Source organism: Nicotiana tomentosiformis, chromosome 5 (genome assembly GCF_000390325.3).
Source record: "Nicotiana tomentosiformis chromosome 5, ASM39032v3, whole genome shotgun sequence".
NCBI lineage: Eukaryota > Viridiplantae > Streptophyta > Magnoliopsida > Solanales > Solanaceae > Nicotiana > Nicotiana tomentosiformis.
In genome coordinates this window covers 110,049,588-110,057,384 of record NC_090816.1, presented here as the reverse complement: position 1 = coordinate 110,057,384, position 7,797 = coordinate 110,049,588, and positions in this window count along the sequence as shown.

Sequence of the window (7,797 nt, the reverse complement as noted above, 5' to 3'; positions counted from 1 at the left end):
GGGAAATTTTAGAAATCTCATAAAAACAAAATTTTGAGATTTCGGTCTTAATTCAGAGTCGGATTTGAGTGAAATTGGTATGGTTGGACTCGTAATTGAATAGGTTATCAAATTTTGTGAGTTTCGCCGGATTCCGAGACATTGTCCCCACGGGCAACTTTGAGTTAATTTTGGATTCTATTGAAAAATATAGTATTTTCGTATGAAATTGATTCCTTTAATTTTTGTTGACTCTATCGAATTAATTATGACTAGATTCGAGTCTATCCGAGTCGGAAAATCGAGGAAAAGGCATACTACTTGATTAAATTGGAGCAAGTCCAGGTAAGTGACTTGTCTAACCTTGTGTGGGAGAAATCTCCCCTAGGATTGGTATTAATTATAATGTGATGAAAGTCGTGTACACGAGGTGACGAGTATTTATACAAGCTAAATGTGAAGGATTATGTTTTTAAATTGTGTAGATCAGTATTACATATTAATTAAATTATTAAATCTTGTTATATTCTCCATCATTGATTTGATTTATATAGTTTAAATTTGCTTGACCTTTTTCCTGCTAATTGTTTTACCTGTTTAGTTGGAACTTGGTTTCTTTTATTCTGTGCATTATTTGAAGGGTGATTTTTCTTATATTAAATATTATTAATATAAATTATTTGACATTTTAAATTTGGTATTTAAGCAATGTATTAAAATTTTGAAATATTTTCTTGCTGAGTTATTTATTCCCGAATATTTTGTAAGATTTTCGTACTCATTGTGATGGAGCCGTGAGCTCTTTATTGTGGAAAAATATTATTGATAATTTATTTTGGCATGAGCCGTGAGCTCTTATTTGTGGAAAAATATTGTTGTTGAATTATTTTGGCAAGTTAAATTATTTGAGCACTTGAGATGCAAATTGTGATATATTGTGATATTGATACGCATGCGGTGGTATAACGTCTGGGTATTGAAACGCATGCGGTGAGATAAGGGTGGATTGATACGCGTGGCTAGTAGGGGGAACTAACTAGAAGTCATGCGGTGTGATAAGGATGGCTAAAACGCGGGATGCTATTTCGGAAAAAATATTTTCTTTAAAATAAATTGTGAAGGCTCCCGCGGTGAGATACAAAAATGAGATATTGTGAATTTATTTATGATTTGGGACTACGGGGCGGTACCTCGTGAGTGCCCTTGTTGATATTGATTTATGGCCACAATTGCCTTTGATTATTTGTTGTGATTTTCTTAAAGTTTTAAGGAATTCTGTTTTGATTCCACGAGATATTATTTGCCATTATTTTGTGTAATTAAATGGTAGCATGCTACTTGATTCATTTCCATTGTCATTTTATTTTATTATATTGTTAAACATTTTACCATGCCATTATTAATTTCCAGTAGGGCCTGACCTGACCTCGTCACTACTCTATCGAGGCTAGGCTTGGCACTTACTGGGTACCGCTATGGTGTACTCATACTATGCTTCTGCACATCTTTTTGTGCAGATCTAGGTACTTATTACCAGCCAAGATATTAGTGAGTACCTGTGCACGGAGACTTCGAGGTATATCTGCCAGCGTCCGCAGACTCCGGAGTCCCCTTCTATTATTGTTATGTTGCTTCCTTATTTTTTTTAGACTCTGTTATATAGAGACATTGAGGATAAATTCTTAGATGCTTGTGACTTATTTCTACTGGGTTTTGGGAGTTAAAATTATTTGGATTGTAGTTTATTTATTTATGATATTTATTATTATTTCGCATTGATAGACTTACCTAGTCTTAGAGACTAAGTGCCATCACGACATCCTACAGAGGGAATTTGGGGTCGTGACAAGTTGGTATTAGAGCACTAGGTTCATAAGTTTTATAAGTCACAAGCATGTTTAGTAGAGTCTTGCGGATCGGTACGGAGATGTCTGTACTTATCTTCGAGAGGCTATGGAACTGTTAGGAAATATTCACTTCTTTGATTCCTTATCGTGCGCCTTTGTTGATTTCAAAGTTCTAAACAATTGTCTTTCTATTCTCTCACAGATGGTGAGGACACGCACAACTAGATCCGATGATCAGACACCCGTGCCCCCTGTTGGAGCCGCAAGAGGCCGGGGTCGGAGCAGAGGCCGAGGAGGACCATGTGGTGCAGCCAGAGCACCTGCACGAGCTGCTGTACCAGAGCCACCAGTAGCTCCAGTTGGAGAGCAGGCACCTGAGACGCCTGTTACTACTCCTGCACTTCAGGAGACTCTTGCCCAGTTTTTGAGCATGTTTGGCACTCTAGCTCAAGCGGGGTTAATTCCACTTGCTCCTGCCACATCTCAGGCTGGGGGAGTAGCACAGACTCCCGCTGCCCGTACTCCAGAACCACGGGCCCAAGTTGACCATGCCCCAGAGGTTATACCAGTGCAACCAGTTGTCCCAGTCCGGCCTGAGATTAAGACATCAGTTTCAGAGGGGGAGCACCTCAGGCTCGAAAGGTACAAGAAGTACCAACCTCCCACTTTTAGCGGCTTAGCTTTAAAGGATGCTCAGGGTTTTCTGGAGGAATGTCACTGTATCCTTCGTACTATGGGTATTGTTGATTCTAGTGGGGTTTCTTTCACGACATTCCAATTTAGAGGAGAAGCCTACCAATGGTGGCGGGCATATGAGTTGGATAGTCCCGCTGAGGCATCTTCACTCACTTGGACTCAATTTTCAGAAATGTTCTTAAGGGAGTATGTTCCTCAGAGGCTTAGAGATGCATGGCACGCAGAGTTTGAGTAGTTGTGCCAGGGTTCTATGACCGTGTCAGAGTATGCGGTCTGATTCAGTGATTTGGCTAGGCATGCACCAGCCTTAGTTGCTGCTGTTCGAGAGCGGGTTCGTAGATTTATTGAGGGTCTCCACCTTAGTATCAGATATAGTATGGCTCGAGAGTTAGAGATGGACATCACATACCAACAGGTGGTGTCAATTGCTAGGAGATTAGAAGGTATGCAGACTCGGGAGAGAGAAGATAGGGAAGCTAAGAGACCCCGGGATTCTGGCACATATAATAATTATCGTGCCCCAGTTTCAGCCCGTCATGGTAGAGGTTATGTGTGCCATCCTATTCATTCAGCACTTCCAGCTTCCAGTGGTATTTCGGCTACTCCCAGACCTCAGGTTCCATATTATGCACCGCCAGTGTCTTCTGTACCTCCTGTACGTGGTGCTTTTAGCGGGCAGTCTAGTCGATCATGCCCGAGCCAGTCCCAGTAACCAAGTTCTTCGAGGGCTTATTTTGAGTATGGTGACACTCGTCATATCATGAGGGATTGCCCCAGATTTAGGAGGGGTGCACCTCCACAGATTTCTCAAGCCCCACCTATTCCACAGGGCCCTCAAGCTTCTCAGGCCATGATTACTACACCAGTTGCCACTCCACCTACATAGCCAGCTAGAGGTGGAGGTCGGGCAGGTAGAGGTCGCCCTAGAGGGGGAGGCCAGGCTAGATATTATGCCCTTCCTGCTAGGACAGAGGCCGTTGCATCCGATTCTGCCATTATAGGTATTATTCCAGTCTGTCATAGAGATGCATCAGTCTTATTTGATCCAGGCTTCACTTATTCTTATGTGTCATCTTATTTTGCCCCGTATTTGGGCGTATCACGTGATTCCTTGAGTTCTTCCGTTTATGTATCTACACCCGTGGGTGAATCTATTATTGTGGACCGTGTGTATCAGTCGTGTTTAGTTGTTATAAGTGGTTTTGAGACCAGGGCCGATTTATTATTGCTCAGTATGGTGGATTTTGATATTATTTTGGGCATGGACTGATTGTCACCCTATCATGCTATTCTTTATTGTTATGCCAAGACGGTGACGTTGGCTATGCCAGGTCTACCGTGACTAGAGTGGAGAGGTACCTCGGATCATGTTCCTAGCAGGGTTGTTTCATTTCTTAAAGCTCAACGAATTGTTTAGAAGGGGTATGATGCGTATCTGGCCTATATGAGAGATGTTAGTGTTGATACTCCTACCGTGGAGTCAGTTCCTATAGTAAGGGATTTTCCTGATGTATTTCCAGCAGATCTTCCGGGTATGCCACCCGATAGAGATATTGACTTTGGCATTGATTTATTACCGAGTACTCATCCCATTTCTATTCCACCATATCATATGGCCCCAGCAGATTTGAAAGAATTAAAAGAACAGTTACATGAATTACTTGATAAAGGCTTCATTCGGCCCAGTGTATCACCTTGGGGTGCTCTTGTCTTATTTGTGAAGAAGAAGGATGGTTCTATGCGGATGTGTATTCATTACCGTCAGCTGAACAAGGCTACAATGAAGAATAGGTATCCGTTGCCACGTATTGATGATCTATTTGATTAGCTTCAGGGTTCCAGAGTATTCTCTAAAATTGACTTGCGTTCAGTTTATCATCAGTTGAAGATTCGGGAGCCAGATATCTCGAAGACTGCTTTCAGGACTCGGTACGGTCATTACGAGTTCCTTGTGATGTCTTATGGACTGACCAATTCTCCAGCAATATTTATGCACTTAATGAATAATGTATTTTAGTCTTATCTTGATTCTTTCATTATTGTGTTTATTGGCGACATTCTGGTGTATTCCCGGAGTCGGGAAGATCATGAACAACACCTGAGGACTGTGCTTCAGATTTTGAGAGAAAAGAAGTTATATGCAAAATTTTCTAAGTGTGAATTCTGGCTTGATTTAGTGGGATTTTTGGGTCATATAGTTTCATGCGAGGGGATCAAGGTAGATCCGAAGTAGATTAAATTAGTGCAGAGTTGGTTCAGACCGTCCCCAGTTACGGAAATCCGGAGTTTCCTTGGTTTGGCAGGGTATTATCGCCGATTTGTAAAGGGTTTCTCTTCTATTGTTGCATCTATGATCAAATTGACCAAGAAGGGTGCTCTGTTTAGGTGGACCAAGGAATGTGAGGAGAGCTTCCAAAAGCTCAAGACAACTTTGACTACAACCTCGGTATTGGTATTACCTACAGGTTCAAGGTCTTATACTGTGTATTGTGACGCGTCGCGTATTGGTCTCGGTGCGGTGTTGATGCAAGACGGTAGGGTGATTGCCTACACATCCAGACAGTTAAAGGTACATAAGATGAATTTTCCAGTCCACAACCTTGAGTTAGCAGCTATTGTTCATGCCTTGAAGATTTGGCGGCATTATTTGTATGGTGTCCATTGTGAGGTCTATACTGATCACCGGAGTGAAAAACATCTGCTTAAACAGAAGGATCTTAATTTGTGGCAGCGGAGATGGTTAGAGTTGCTTAAGGATTATGATATCACCATTCTCTATCATCTTGGGAAGGCCAATGTAGTGGCCGATTCCTTGAGTCGTAAGGCGGAGAGTTTGGGCAGCTTAGCATATTTATCGGTAGCAGAGAGGCCTTTAGCCTTGGATATTCAGGCCTTAGCCAACCAGTTTGTCAGGTTGGATATTTCCGAGCCGAGTCGAGTTTTGGCTTGTGTGTTTTCTTAGTATTCTCTTTATGATCGTATCAGGGAGCGTCAGTATGATGACCCTCATCTGCTTGTCCTTAGGGACACAGTTCAGCACAGTGATGCCAAGGAAGTCATTATTGGAGATGACAGTGTATTACGGATGCAGGGCAGGCTATGTGTGCCTAATGTAGATAGTTTGTATGAGTTGATTCTCCAAGGGGATCATAGTTCGCGGTACTCCATTCATCCGAGTGCTACAAAGATGTATCAGGACCTGAGACAACACTATTGTTAGAGGTGGATGAAGAAAGACATAGTGGAATATGTAGCTCGGTGTCTAAATTGCCAACAAGTGAATTATGAGCATCAACGACCGGGTGGATTGCTTCAGAAGTTAGAGATTCCAGAATGGAAATGGGAGCCAATCACTATAGATTTTGTTATTGGACTTCCACGGACTCAACGGAAGTTTGATGTAGTTTGGGTGATTGTGGATAGGTTGACCAAGTCAGCTCATTTCATTCCTGTGATGACTACCTACTCTTCCGAGAAGTTGGCTTGAATCTATATTTGCGAGATTGTCAGACTTCACGGCGTACCGGAATCTATCATCTTTGATCGGGGTACACATTTTACCTCACAGTTTTGGAGGGTTGTACAGCAAGAGTTGGGTACTCGTGTGGAGTTGAGTACAACATTTCACCCTCAGACAAACGGGCAATCCGAATGTACTATTCAGATACTGGAGGATATGCTTCGTGCGTGTGTGATAGATTTTGGGGCTGCTTGGGACCAGTTCTTACCACTTGCTGAGTTTGCTTACAACAACAATTACTAGGCGAGCATTCAGATGGCTCCGTATGAGGCCTTGTATGGTAGGCGGTGCCAGTCTCCAGTGGGTTGGTTCGAACCGGGCGAGGCTAGGCTATTGGGTACATACTTGGTTCAGGATGCCATGAAAAAAGTTAAGTTGATTCAGTATCGACTTCGTACAGCCCAATCTAGACAGAAAAGTTATGCAGATCAGAAGGTTCGTGATGTTGCATTCATGGTTAGTGAGCGGGTCCTGCTCCGGGTTTCGCCTATGAATGGGGTAATGAGGTTCGGGAAGAAGGGAAAGTTGAGCCCTAGGTATATTGGACCTTTTGAGATTCTTGAGAGAGTTGGAGATGTGGCTTACAGACTTGCACTACCACCTAGTCTCTCTGCAGTTCATCCGGTATTCCATGTTTCTATGCTTCGAAAATATCACGGCGATCCGTCTTATGTGTTAGACTTCAATTCAGTTCAGTTGGACAAGGATCTATCTTATGTTGAGGTACCAGTGGCTATTATAGATAGGCAAGTTCGAAATCTGAGGTCAAAGAACATTGCTTCCGTGAAGGTTTAGTGGAGGGGTCATCCGGCCGAGGAGGCGACTTGGGAGACCGAGCATGATATGCGCAGCTGTTATCCACACTTATTCACCAGCTCAGGTACTTTTTCTAACTCCGTTCGAGGACGAACGTTTGTTTTATAGGTGGAGAATATGATGACCCAAAATGTCATCTTTAAAGTTAATAATTAATTCTGTGTTCTAAAACCTAGAAAAGCACTATTTATCATTACTCGACTTGCGTGCGCATTCCGTAAAAGTTTTCGAAAAGTTTTTATGTGAAAAATGGATTAAAATGTGAATTAGAGCTTTAAAACTCAACTGAGTTGACTTTGGTCAACATTTTTAGCAAACAGACTCGGATCAGTGTTTTGATAGTTTCGATAGGTCCGTATCGTGATTTGGGACTTGGGCGTATGCCCGGAATCAAATTTCGAGGTTCCTAGCCCGAGATATGGAATTTTGAAGAAAACTTAAAAGTTTAAGTTGAAATAGTGATCGGATGTCGAATTATGTGTAAACGACCCCAGAATGGAATATTGATGATTCCAACAGCTCCGTATGGTAATTTTGGACTTAGGAGCGTGATCGAAATTTTATTTGGAAGTCCTTAGTGAAATTAGGCTTGAAATGGCTAAAATGGAAATTTAAAGTTTGGAAGTTTCACAGGGGAGTTGGCTTTTTGATATCGGGGTCGGAATCCAGTTCCAAAAATTTTTATAGCTCCGTTATGTCATTTATGACTTGTGTGCAAAATTTGAGATCAATCGGACTTGATTTGATAGGTTTCGACATCGAATGTAGAAGTTGGAAATTCTTAAGTTTCATTAAGCTTGAATTGGGGTGTGATTTGTGATTTTAGCGTTGTTTGATGTGATTTGAGATAAGTGACTTGTCTAACCTTGTGAGGGGGAAATCTCCCCTATGATTGGTATTAATTGTAATGTGATGAAAGTCGTATAAACGAGGTGACGA